Source organism: Pungitius pungitius, chromosome 17, assembly GCF_949316345.1.
Source record: "Pungitius pungitius chromosome 17, fPunPun2.1, whole genome shotgun sequence".
NCBI classification, from domain to species: Eukaryota; Metazoa; Chordata; class Actinopteri; order Perciformes; family Gasterosteidae; genus Pungitius; species Pungitius pungitius.
Window position 1 is genome coordinate 5,404,270 of NC_084916.1, and position 14,601 is coordinate 5,418,870.

General features: G+C 41.9%; 1 long non-coding RNA gene across 2 annotated transcripts; it reads right to left on the minus strand.

The window, feature by feature from the left end:
* Positions 1-7,122: 7,122 nt before the first annotated feature.
* LOC119218845 (uncharacterized) lies at positions 7,123-10,218 on the minus strand. 2 transcript variants are annotated; one of them, XR_005120431.2, is made up of 8 exons: positions 9,915-10,218; positions 9,322-9,438; positions 9,048-9,131; positions 8,768-8,855; positions 8,541-8,580; positions 8,039-8,096; positions 7,745-7,791; positions 7,123-7,668 (listed from the first exon to the last, which is right to left on the minus strand). It is a non-coding gene; the product is annotated as an uncharacterized LOC119218845 (long non-coding RNA). The 2 variants fall into 2 exon arrangements; XR_005120430.2 differs by having other exon boundaries at positions 9,322-9,424; positions 9,915-10,217.
* Between the last annotated feature and the right edge of the window lie 4,383 nt (positions 10,219-14,601).

Consider the following 14,601-nt stretch of genomic DNA (forward strand, 5'->3'; position numbering starts at 1 on the left):
CATGTTGGCAGAAATCACATTCTTCCATTTGTCTCTGCAGAACATCTCAGGTTCCATCAGCGTCAGTGCACAGCCATTCACATCCCTCCAGAGATGTTCAATCAGGTTCCAGTCTGGGCTCTGGCTGGGACACATTCACAGAGTTGTCCCAAAGGTCCAGTAGAGTTCTGGAGCAGGTTTTCATTGAGGATCTCGCTGTAGATCGCTGCATTTATCTTTCAATCAATCCTGACTAGTCTCCCAGTTCCTACTGCTGAAAAACATCCCCACAACATGATGCGTCACTGTGGGGATGGTAGTAGCCAGGTGATGAGCAGTGCTGGTTTCCTCCAGACATGACGCTTGGCATTCAGGCCAAAGAGATCAATGTTTGTTTCACTAGACACAGAGAATTTTATTTCTCAGGATCTGAGTCCTTCAGGTGCTGTTCGTCCTCATTTTGATATTTTAGTACTGATATGATCACTGATAACATCACACGTCTTGTATGGCTTGTTCTCGGATGTTACATTTGCATTTGCAGGTGGCGTCTCGATGCACCCTTGTAGTCCAAGACCACGTTCAACTTGTAATTTATCTCTGTATCCAATTCCATGAAGTTCTTGGATCCATGTTCTTCTGGAATATCTAATCTCACCCCACCTCACGACTGTTGGTGATCCACTTTGTGAGATCAAACCCTTCAAACTTGAAGATCACTGTAATGTTCTTGACCATTGACCAACTTCTTTAAAGCAGGCCCGGTCGCCTGAATACCGCAGCTAGGAATGATGGAAGTTATACAGTTTTCAAATTTCTAATTTAAAATGGAATATTTCTCTCCTTTATTACAGCCTTACGCTGCGCTCTCGTCAGGGCAAGTCTTGCAACGCGCAGTTTAACAACAGCGACCGCTGTCCGTGTCCTTCCAAGAAGACCTGCAAGAACAATTCAGTATATCAATGAATAAGTGTACATATACTGTATATATATATATATATATATATATATATATATATATACTTTTTCCCAGTGTCATCTCACATTATTACGCATAACTTTATTTCTGAACTTCATTATTTTGGTTTCCTTGTATGTGTGTATTACTTTGGTTGTTACCAACATCTAGTGAAAATGACATGTCAATAGCTCCTTTTCGAAATATATAATTATTAAAAATAGTGACGTGTTCAATATGTATTTCCCCCGCTGTGTGTGTGTGTGTGTGTGTGTGTGTGTGTGTGTGTGTGTGTGTGTGTGTGTGTGTGTGTGTGTGTGTGTGTGTGTGTATTCATTGATATACGGAATAGTTTGATGTCCTTATGTTAAATTGCACAGTAATAATGTGTGTTTGATACCCTTTTTTACATTGAATCGTACTGGGATGTCTACTGAAACTGATTGGCAGGCCCTACCAAAAGAAAATGCTCCAGCCGCCACTGGTATACTCCTTAGTGAAATACCAAACTTTCCTATTGCTGCATCCCAACTGATGCTCTGGCACCTTTTCAACATATCCTTAATCAATGACATCAATAAGGAAGTTTGCATATTGTTTGTGGAAACTTTCCCCCTTTAGAAGTCTCCTTTTCACTGACCTGCAGTGTTTAATACAAAATACCCCTAAAATAAATGATTAAGTATTAAAATACCAAATACTGATGAAAATGTAACAAAACACTGATTAAAATAGTTTTCTAGATTTTCCGTTTTCTCACAATTTGGTATAGCAGAGAATTCAGGTTTGGGCTACGCAAAGCTCTGGTGAACCCCCCCCCCCAAAAGGAAAGAACAGTCACAGAATGTCAGTGTAACTTAGCAGATCTATTAAAAGACAACAAATATATATTAGATATATATTTAGATTTTTTTATTATTGGTAATTAACAGCCCATAAACTTTGGCTTTGTATCAACAAGCAAATATCAATCACATGAGAATAGCATCACACATTTGGCCTATGTATACTATAGAAGCAGAGTATAGACTTAAAAGCAGAGCCTAAATCCCATCTGAGATGCAGACACAGTCTTGGTTCCATCTATGGTTCCATTTGTGCTTGTTGATGGTCCTTGTTTCTGGTGATCGTCTTGCTGAAAGATTTTGTCCACCTGGACTGTAGAATATATGGAAAAATACAACTAATACTTTCATAATATGCCTTTCAAATAAAATGAATGAACAAATAGACACGTACTGTCATACCCTGGTTAACTGTGAACTATATTATCTGCCAGTAATTGATAAGGCCGACGTATCTTGATAGTCATGAGCATACAAGCTCACAATGTCCCTCTTTAAACAACGGGGCAAAGAGCACCAGAGTGGGACTGAACCGCCCGATTACTACCCCCCCCGATTACTACGCTTTCTTCTCTGCAATTAGTTCCATGAAAACAATAGTAATATTATGCCATCGAGGTCTGAAAAACTTCATCTGTTCACTACACAATGTGTACTTCTACTTGAAAGTTATTTTTAAGACCTGATTTTAGCTGGTTTCCACTCCTTTCAATGAAATCTGTAAATAAGAGTATTTATATTTTATTTTCATTACCAATCATTTAAATCAAAACATTATTTTAATTTAAATGGCTGCAAATAACAATCTATTTCTGTAAAAATTTCTGGCCATTACGTTTTCCTAAAATAGTTTCTTCTCTGTTTATTTATGGAGGTAGTGAGTTTACTGCTCACACTGCGTCCTGGTACACCGATCCAGAAAGCAACAGTCATTGATTTTCTCAGTGACTGTTCATCCAGATTCCCCGTCAAACAATCATCAATGCATTTGCAGATAACTTTTTTTGTCTGTTGACGTATGGATTTTCTAACCGTAAATTCTAAATGATCTGATGGTTTGGTTGCAGATTGTCTTCCTATTTGAAAACTGAGAAGACACACACACGTTTTGTGTCTGCTCAGCAATACTCGGAAAGGCAGTTTTCTCTTTCTCATTTTGGTAGCTGCTCTGCCTTCTTACAATATAGGATTTTAACATTTATATTCTGATTCTGTCATACATCATGTGTACACAATTGGACAATTACATCTCAATAAGATGATTTAATTACAATATGGCTTCCACATTTTACAGGCAGTAATACAGGTAGGCAAACTTAGCTATGTGTTTGAATGAATGGAATACAGGCACATGTTATATAGAGTGGTTGAGTACAACATTGTTGTTGAAACATGCTATTGTGCACTAAACCAACACATCATTTGTACCTTAAAATCTAAAGCATGGTAATGTAAAAATGCAATAGTGGAGAAGAGCTACGTTTGAGACAAGAAATACCATAGTAGAGAAAATAGACATGGAGTATAAAAGGTTTGTGCAGTAAACCAATGAAAAAGTGCTGCTGGTATAATCTCCAAACGGATGCCACCTGACAGGCAATCGCAGTGTTGTATTGAGTACTGCTAATGGGTTGGGAGGGATCCTCCACTTCAATACTAAACCAAAGGGAATATCTATTAATAGTATTTAACCATCACAGCTGAGTGCTGGAACCATTTATTCAACAACAAACAAAACAAAACATTTTATTCATTTAGTGTTCGCTTGCAAAATACACTTGAAGCAATTCAATACATTTTTCAGAAGCCACAAATCTGCCTCAAAGGACAATATAACTGCTAAGATTTTGTAGTGTGTGTGTGTGTGTGTGTCCCAACTCATCCATTCACTCAGGGACTTGGATCCAGGTGTGCAAAATTTCACATTACTAGGTGACGATGCTGTGCTAGATTAATAAGCATTTCCAAATGCAGTGCAGTGCTTCGGTCCTCGGCGTGGAAATTAGCTGGTTGAATTTGAACAAAGGTTGATGGACAAAGTCAAGCTGGTCTATTGGATCGGACTGGAGCTGACACCAAAGGATCACATGCCGGAATGTTTCTGTCCCGCAAGCTGCAGTTGAATTGAAAGGAAGTTGGGAAGAAAATGAGCTTGGGAGACATTGAATGTGACTATGTCTTAAGATGGTGGCCTAAGACGAATCCCAAATTAAAGCTTCAGAACCACAGACAGTTACGTGGTACCAAAACAGAATGACGAGTACCTAAAGCACTAGCATTACAACCGAACCAAAAGTTATGAATAATAATGGCTCCTTTTATTAGTGACCACCAATATAGTAGTAGTGCGATCCATTAAAACATTCAGAATGAGGACAGATCAATAGTGTTGAACATATAGTGACATCTGCAAAACTTGTATGAGTTTAGTGATATTGGTGCAATACAACTGCTAAGAGACCCTGCAGAAGCCAGTTGTGCAATGAACAGTCTGATGTTGTTGGACTCCGTGACACACTGCGTCTTCTCAGCATCTGTGGGAAAGACAGAACTTTCCAATGAGCAGCTGGTCTGGAGAACGGAGCGTCATTGTGAGGTGGGTGAATACAGAAACTTTTAGGAAAAACTCGGAATCCTTTATTATATGTGGATTCCACAGCACTGACATGTCACACTACTTTTTGGTATCAGAATCTGTTGAAAGCATCGATACCAGCCTTTAATAAATAGGTGGTTAGTGCAATATAAAGAATATAACATGTAGAAAGAGGTACACCGATCCTCCTCAGTGTGTCAGACACACAAATAAGCAGTGATCAGCAGTGGCGGCTGGTCCATACAGAGCAATGGGGTGTGGCCCCACCTTGAGCCCAAAAGAAAACATCAAAAATGATTTTAAAGATTATCATTTGTTTTAATTATATTAAAAATACATTTTACAAATAGTCAATACGTGTACGCACGTGTGATGCACACAGGACTGCAGTGAGTTGGTCTTTCCACAACACACTCTCAATCTATATATATATATATAATCTCCAGTATATACGTTCTAATAATAATTATAATAATCTTTTCAAAAAGAATGTTGTACTACTGTAACAGAATTGCCCCTGTGAGTGATTTCTTACTAGGTTTTATATTAGTTATCAGTGAAAGTGGGGGTAGTATATCCCTCTGTTGTTGTGTAAATTGAAACCATTTAAACTAATTAATAAATATTTGTGTGGTTCATTCTATATTAAGTAACTAGTTAGTGATAAACTGCCCTGATGAGGACATTCTACACCTTCACCCACAACTCAATATGCTGATTTGACCTCTACCGAGCTGACGGGTGTGGTGCGTCCTTTGCCTGCACTACAGTTGGCCCCAGGGATCTAGAGCTCTTAGGTTTCTGGTTTGAGACTTTTTGAAATTTGAAATAACGGTGTTAAAATGAAACCTAAACCTAAATAACACATGAGATGAGTCAAGGTGCTTACCTTACATAGCCTTCACCATGTCATCAACAGACACGAGGCTTTCCTGAGGTTCCGTCCCATTCTTCCTGTCTTCATTCATCTTTCCCTCCTCATCACAGTCTTTTTTGTCTTCCTCCACGCCGAGAATGACACTCTGACGAACACTGACCGAGATCACCAATGCCTGGATGATGCCATAGATCAGAGCAAACTGAGGCAGATACTCCTGGATCAACCAGAGTAATCCTGCCATTCCAACTGTGGACACAAAAAACATGGCCATTCCATGGAACCACAGCCTCAGGGCTCCCTGGACCCCCAACACTTCCAAGATCAGCTTGGCAGGGGGGGACACAGTCCACAGAAAGCCAACGACAAACAGATCAAACAAGTGGCGGAGGAAGTTGAAACTGATCTCATAGTGCTCTGGAAGGATTTCCACCTTCCAGCTATGCGCAAAGATTCGAAAAGGAGACGACAGCTCCGAGGAAGGGGGTGTAGGAGACGGCGGAGGTGTTCCGTAATCAGAAAAGTCCCCGTCAATATCACAGTCACACACATCACGTTTCCTCCGTCTCAATCCACTTGGTTCGGTTTTTCTGGGCCATGGAAGGTAAGAAGTTGGAAGATATTTATCCCACCATTTAGAAACATGCTCTGAATGTGCACTTATTTCCTGTCTCGCCACAGGAGGAAGCTTCTCCTGCGCCTCCCAGTACTCCTCGGCTGGGCTAATTTGGTCATTTTGACGTTTCCACCCTCCCAAGATCCAAGAGGTCCACCCCCCTGTGCCCGGTCCGCTCAAAACGGGAATCTGGCGTTTGTTCATTGCTGTTGTGGTATTGTCTGACACGCTGCCCCATGAGCGCATCCACCCCCACACTCGGCCCACTTCAGCCGCCATGCTTTCCAAGAGTTCAATAAAAATCAAAGACACTCAGTTCTCAGCTCCTCTGGCTAAAGTTATATTGGCTCACTAGAGAAGCATGTACGTAGTGCCAGATCCGTTGCAAAGTTGTAATACTTGTTCACACGGGTTGAGGCCTCGGCAAGATGACGTCATCAAGCCATAGACACACCTGTGGGTGTGTTTGAGCAGTTCAACAGAGACATGGTGGGACAGCTCCCGGCATTACTTCCAATGCTGTTAATGAATTACCGCATTCCTCGTCTACATGTCGTTTTTTAACCTGACAACCGTTTTCTGTCACGGCTGCTTCCCAAAAACTCAAATCCGCGCCGACGCGCTGGTTCCACGTCGAGAGGTCGAGTTCAGCTTCAGCGTTCAAAACGTCACCCAACGAGAATCGGTGGTCCCGCTGGAGAAACGTGTCGATCGGTTCTGTCTCCACACCTGCAAATGCCACGAGAAGCTTTAGGTGACGTTACGCCTTCCGTCCAGTCATACGTCAACGTAAAGGCAAGTTAGGCTAAAGTTAGTCGTGTAGCTTTGCAACATTCCTCAAACTGGTGAGCAACTAACGTAACGTTAGGCTAGTTTAAACTTGATTCAGATGTTTCGGGAAGCCAATAAGTTCTCCTTGTGTCGAATATGATGAATAAATGCTCACCTTTAACTACGTCGGCATAAGTTTGTCCGTCAGTTAGCCCTCGTTGTTAGCATCAAATAGGACGACAGACCCACGTCGCTCGCCTCCTGTGACGCACTGATCTTTGTGGTTCGGATTAACAGCAGCTTCCGGGCAGAGCGAACCGACGGCAGGCAGCGCTAGATTACGGTGAAGCTTGACAAAGGTCCACCGAGACGTGTCTCGTTAACGCTATCTAGCTAGTCTAATCAGAACAAAGACTGACTACCGGTTGGGCGACATCCTTCAAAATAAAACCAATTTAGTTTATATTTTATTGGGTTCGGTGATTCCAGACAATATTTATTCCATTGAGTAGGCCTTCTTCAGTCATGGAGTTTGTATTCAGTAACGTCATTAATACATTTCTGTAAATAGGCCGAAATTGGCCAAAAGGCCGTCTTTCAGCCAGTGTGACAATCTTCAGTGGGAAACATGTTGGTAACCAGCCATTATGGGGAGTGGTCTTCAAAGCAGGAAATTAACTGCACAGCCTCAAATTCTACATTCTACCCATTTACAAGCCAACTGGACGAAATTTGCTTTTACCATATTCAGTACATTAATATATTTATAGTCAAGTGGTGTCATCAATCCAGAACACTAATTGAGGAAATGCCTGTCTATTAATTGTAATCAAACTACAATCACTGAAACAAAATCCTTGAGTCATTTCATTTTATTTAAAATAAATTAAATACAAACATTTAGGAAACTTTGCACAAAGAAACAAATGACAATGTATCCATACAATGTGAGATGGTTCATGCTTAGTTTCCTGAAGATTTGGTATTAGGTCCATCTCTGTAGCGGATCCCTACTCAAAGCAGCGCCTATGAAGACAAATGAAATCTTTGGTTAATTCTCAGCAAGTCTGATCCTAAACGTCACTGTCACATCAACACCAACCTGGCCGTTCAGTCTGAATGTCATGCAGCTTGGGCTGTCAGTCATACCTGAGAAAATAGAAAGCAGTGAAAACAGTGCTTTGCGCTCGTGTTGAGGAGAATATAGCAGACAAGTAGTCCGAGTGTCTCAGTGCGCTGCGAGTGAACTTCAGTTAAGATCAGTGAACCAAAAAACTGACTCATCATTGACCAAACTCGGACATAACTGCTATGGGAGAACGCATTGCTGATTGCCTTGTCAGTAATGCAATTTCAATATAACTGGCTTTGGGCCGCAGACACACTTGGCCATTACCTGAGAGGTTGGCGCTCGCAGCTGTTACAACTGCAATGCCCTCCTACATGTTGACGATCTAAAAGGCAATTTAAAAGATTATCACCATTTGGAAGAACAATGACATGTAAAAAGTCATTTCATTATACGAGAAGCTAGTCCAGTTTCAGATAACCAAGTTCGAAAACTAATTGCAGAGACAAAACTAAGTTTCTAGTAAAGCCATATTACAGGAATATAGTAATACTTATATAGCACAAACTTTTAGCGACGTAGGGATTACTTTATCATGATACAATTTCCATAAAGCAAATACACTTTAATTTTCCAGGCATTTTTGTAAATTCATAAAATAAGCTATTTTGTGGAGGAAAATAATGGAATACTCAAGAGCAGTTCTGCAGCTTGTGATTAAATTAAAATGGGAAAACATTCAATGCCCTTAGTGTAGTTATATGGCAAGATCACTTTGGAAAACGTACCGCCATCTTAAAGAACCCAACATTTTAGAACCCAAACTTACCAAGACAGCAGTCTCAATCTAGTCCCACTGCTTTAGATACCTGTTGAGTACAGACACAAGTTTCAGAACCAATTCTTATGTCCACGCTTTGTGCTTAGAAGTATTAATATGCATGCTCAGTGCACTGTGAAATAGCTTCATGGTATAATCAGAGACTCTAGTCTAGTGAATCATCACAGCAGCATGTTGTTCTCATAGCATAGCAGGCATGCCATCCTAGCCCTCACCATGGCTGCAGATCACGCCGCACAGAAGGTAGGACACCAGTACTACTGCCAGCAATCCAGAGCACGAACTGGTGTTACATCCAGTTACCTGTCGAGTACAGAAACAACCGTATGAGAACCAATTCTAATGTTAATTCGTTGTGCTTACACTGAGTAATATGCATGCTCAGTGCACTGTGAAATAGCTTCATGGTATAATCAGAGACTCTAGTCTAGTGAATCATCACAGCAGCATGTTCTCATAACATTTATATTAGACGCATCCCATCCTGGCCCTCACCTCACAGAAGGTAGGACACCAGTACTACTGCCAGCAATCCAGAGAACGAACTGGTGGTACATTTCGTCCCACTGCTTTAGATACCTGTTGGGTACAGAGACAACAGTATCAGAACCAATTCTCATGTTCACTCTTTGTGCTTACAATGAGTAATATGCATGCTCAGTGCACTGTGAAATAGCTTCATGGTATAATCAGAGACTCTAGTCTAGTGAATCATCACAGCAGCACGTTCTCATAGCATATCTATCAGGCATCCCATCATGGCCCTCACCATGGCTGCAGACCACGCCTCGCGGAAGGTAGGATACTAGGACTACTGCCAAGTCCAGAGAACGAACTAGTGTCTTCAGTTGTATACATCTTCGTCATTGAGCCTGAAAATACAGAGCTATTAATTTCAATTAGACAGCCATAGTTTTAAAATCCACATGCATAACGGTTAAGGAACAAATGCCACGTATCATTTACTGTATAGCAATACATTACTCAGATTGCATGGTGGAAGTTAAGTGAGCCAAGAAAATTTAGTTCAGTTACGGTCTACGGATACCACGGCGTTATTGGCATTTAAGATTATAACCTGCATGTACAGCCCTGCAGAGGGAGCTCCAGCTGCTGCAGACACTACCCAATTCAATGGAGACCTCATTTTGGAAATATCTTCAAGAGTACTAGGAGTACTATAACGAATATATTAAAACAAAAGTTGTTGGATCATTTAGAATGCAATTTCCAATGGCATCATTTTACCGTAGCCTGTTATTTAACTAAATAGTTTACATTAAATTCAATCATTTTGCATCAAATTATCAAGACGACTGATAGTGGCATTTCCTTTGAGGAATTAATATACCACTGACTTACTTTTCACCGCATCCAGGCACTCTCGACCAGGCCAAAGAGACCGAGGCTCACAGGGTGAGGCCAGCTTTCATTCGTCTGACCACGTGCCCTGCTCGCAGCACCATGTTGTCATCGTGGAAAAACCACAACGCGTTCTGCTTTCCTTCCCTTTGAACAAGGGGACTACGTCATGGTCGTAAAGAGCATGTAAGACGCCTCGCAGTGCATTACATTAGATTTCATTGTTTCTATCCACGTGCTGAAGCTACGGCGGACTATCGTTTGCGTCCTTCTGCAGTGAAAGCGGCACGAGAGAGACTGAAGCGAGGTCCAGCTAGGCTTTATATACACGGGTCCTTCACAGCACCCACGTGCTTTTGATGTCCACAATAATGCCTGTTTGTGTAAACTCTACAACGGTCTTGCTATGAATCAATTACATTTACATTTCGACAAAGAGAAAGTACAAGATCAACTTATAATACACAATGATCTTTTATGTATAATTACGGTAGACATACATATTTCTTCACCCTACCCTACTAGGATACATAAAGTAAACCAATGTCTCCTTTGAAGTCTTAATATGTCCATCTAATTGAACTTCTTATCAATGCGAGGACAATGTCATATGAATGGAAATAATGGGTTGAATAGGAACTGCAGCTATCAGTCTTTGACTAGTAATTGCAAATGTAAACGTTGTTGTATAAACTGATGGCATTTGAACTATTTAAGCAGTGGATTGTGGGTTTTGTAGAAGATCTATTTGACAAGGTACTCAAGCAGGACAAGCTTATCAACTAGTTTTCATAATTGTACAAATGCAAAGGCTATGTCGCTTATTGCACTGATTGAACTACAAGAACCACCCATAAGTCAGTGTCAACTCTCCAGGCACACACATACACACAAGGTAAAAATAGCTTTGAAGACGATAAAAGGGAAAAACGGAGAGGAGATGATCATGAGGGATGAATACAAAATCATTATGAAGTTTAAAGTAGGAAGTGAAAATAGGAAGCTTAGCTCAATAACACTAATATCTGGACTGAAAAGGGCAATAGGAGATATAGATTTGAAAAAACACACAAAAAAACTACTTAAAAAATGTAAGAACACTGAGCACTTGAAAAAAGCGAAGAATATACGAAAAATATATAAAGGAAAGGTGTGGTGTAGAACCTCCTTTTGGGCAATGCAGAGAAAAAGCAGTCATTAAATTATATAACTGTGGGAAAAGGCCTCCAGCAGCTTACAGCGGGTGTTCAGTCAGAAAACAGGCAGAAGAAGTTCAACAAGGTATAAATAAATAAAAGGTGATATATGCGGAGGTAGTCCAAATATATAAAATTGAAAGAAAGGAAGAAAAAGCTCACAGCAGCAGAACCAGGTATATTACAGACAGAAAAATACCCTAGTTATACCCATGGATTCTTGCATTTGTGATCAATGGTTCCGACCAGGTCAAAACAAAAACAGAGAAAATTGTCAAGGCAGCAGCTAAATTCTTAAATGTTAAGGATACATTATGGTGGCCGGGAAGTGCAAAGCAACATTACAAAGAATGAAACACTTTTACAAAGCTCAAGACAAATTAAAATTTTAGAAAACAAATTTACATTTTAGAAAATAAATTTACATTTTAGAAAACAAATTAACAAGACGCAAAACACTTTTACCAATCCCGAAACAAATTTACAAATGACAGATTCTTCACGGAAAGGGAATGTACCACATACTGGAAGTGACATGGAAGTGTTGAGCACGGTGTTTTCGAGTTGTCGTTGTTTATGGGATCAAAGAAGTTCATGGTGACCGTCCGAACATGGACTGCGGCCGAGGGATGTTTTACGGCAAACACATGAAAGGCTGTGTGGTCGGTGTTTGGAGTTTTTAAAGGACACGGACTAGACGGAAAAACTAGACATACTGCATCATTGCGTTCAATATTTTAACGAGGGCCACTCGTACGCTGTAATCGTGGACATGATGTCAAGTCTACACGGTATAAACATCAGCTTGAGGACTCTTAAAAGTAACCTGAACGAAGCCGGGTTGTACCGCAGAAAGGATTATTCCTCGCCAAACGCCATGTTTACGTGCCTACTGGTTTTTGAACCTACTGGTTTGGCTATGCGTGCGTGTTTGTTTTGCCCCGACAGCGGAAGATGTTCACTGCTATATATAATGAATATACGCTGCGTGGAAACGCTGTGGGAATGCCTCTGCGTGACCGCGTCATTAAGCACAAGTAAAATCTAACCAATGGCGAGCTAGTACATCATAGGCGGGCGACGCCAGGACCAGGACACAATAAAGGGACACGAAGGGCAGGACCATTCATCTCTGAACGGCCGAATCAAGTGCCACGGGCAAGCCGGGAGTATGGCATCGACACGCAGCGTCTCGTTCCCTTCAGGGAACTACGGTTACATTTGTAACCAGAGACGTTCCCTCTCAGGGAACTCGAGCTGCGTGGAAACGCTGTGGGAACGCCAATACCCACTCCGCCATACGAGCAAGTGACCGTAGTGTGAAGTCAGTGCGCACACTCAGACGAGAGCACCTGCGCTCCAGGCGCGGAGTTCGACACTTTACCCGACAAAAGGGCTGTAGAAGCCGCCATACCCCTGGTAGAATGGGCCCGGACAGCCAAAGGTGCGGGCTGACCGGCCGATTCGCAAGCAAGTGAGATGGCCTCAACCACCCACTTGCTCATCCTATGCTTAGACACCGGGCCCCCAGTATTGGGTAGTCCGAAACACACAAACAACTGTTCGGAAAGTCTACACAGGGCGGTCCTGCGGACGTAGGAGTCTAAGGCCCTAACTGGGCAGAGGAGGTTGAGCTTCGCCTGGTCCGACGTCAAGAAATGGAGGAGGACAGAATGCCTGCAGCACAATAGGCCCGACCGCAGTGGACAGGGCCTTAGGAATATAGCCGGGGGAAGGTAGTAAGAACGCCTTCACCATGCCGGGTGCAAATTCCAAGCACGAGGGGGCCACCGAGAGGGCTTGCATATCTCCAATTCTTTTGAGGGAAGAAATAGCAAGCAGGAAGAGGGTCTTAAGAGCCACATTCTTCACTGCGACCTCTCCGATGGGCTCGAAAGGAGCACCGGAGAGACCTTCTAGTACGATGGCCAGGTCCCAGGACGGTAGTCTAGTGCTGGCTGCTGGCTTCAGCCTCAGGGTGCCACGAAGGAAGCGGGATGCCAGTGGGTGTCTTCCCAGATAACGCCCATCGTTCACCCCCGCCTGGAGCTATGGAAGGCTGGACTGGCTCAGCCACAGGTGCCTCTCCGTGGCTCCCGTGGAGCGGCCAACAGACTTGGCCGTCTCCTTGGTGGCTCTTAACGCGAGGTCAGCCGTGTGCCACAGCTCACGAACTACCTCAAGCGTTAGCTCCTTCCCCTCGGCCACGTCGGCAAGCAGCTCTGCCTGATACACCTGGACAAGCGCCATCGTATGCAGGCAGGAAGCCGCCTGCCCTGCCGCCGAATAAGCTTTGCCCACCAGTGCCGAGGTGGTCCTCAGGGGCTTACACACAGAATCCACACCTCAAACAAATGTCTAAAAACTATAAAGGGTATCCAAAAATAATTGCATTTTGAGAGACCCAAGACTCTACTGGACGCTCCCTGTGGTTTACATGTCAGTCGGGTTTATAATATGGCTCGACCAGCAGTTTACAAAACGTGTACCGTCTTTTTAGAAATATGTCAGCAGATTTGTATTGGAGCCTATGGGGCTTGAGACAGACTTTGTCTCACTCTGAGGCTCCTCACGGAAAAAGTAAATAACTGTGGGATTCAATACCAATATGAGTCCGACCAGCACAAGAACGGCGTCGTTTTGATCCAAAAATGAAGCCTGAAAAGTGAATATTGTGGCTGTGAGGGCCAAAGTGCCAGTTTTTTACCGAATTCTGACGCTTGTCCACCCTCTAGATCCCTCCAACATTCCAATGTCTCACTCTAGCTCTGTACATAGAAAACCATGTAAATCTCAGAAGAGGACTAAAAAACTAATGAAACATAATCAGTGATTATGAAAAAAGTAAAATAGATATCAATGTCTATTTCATAAAATAGTTTAGACTTTTGTCAACATTTTTAAGTTTAAACGGTGTCTGTAGCTGAACGATTGGAAAAGCTGAAAAGGTTGAAAGTTGAAGAAGTTTTGAGAGGATTTGAAAATGAACTCCATTGGAAACCATGTTAAAATATCGATGATTATTGATTCATATAAATTCAATTATAAGACCTAGAAAGCTGAAAAGTAATAGCACCCCTCTCCTGAGCTGAACAAGCTGAACATTTTGATATTTAATAACTAACCAATTATGGTAAGACAAAAGAAATCTGATCTTGTAATTGGGTTCTACGAATACAGAGATAAGATAAGATATTCCATTACAAGTCCCACAATGGTGAAATTTACAGGATCCCGGCAGCAAAGTGGACAGTGCACACAAGATGCATGGTAAAACAAGACAAGAGCAGCAGTAATAAGTAAGTAGGTAAAAATATTATAATAATAAACAGGGGGAAAAAACACAGTAACTAAATATACTAGGAACCAAATAAATGTGTGTATATGTCCACAGTGTTTCTCAGTGTTTATTTCACATATCTTATCGTGTTCTTTGGTGATGTTTTCAGTGATTTTATGTTCTGTGGTTCACTGGGTGCACAGTTTGATAC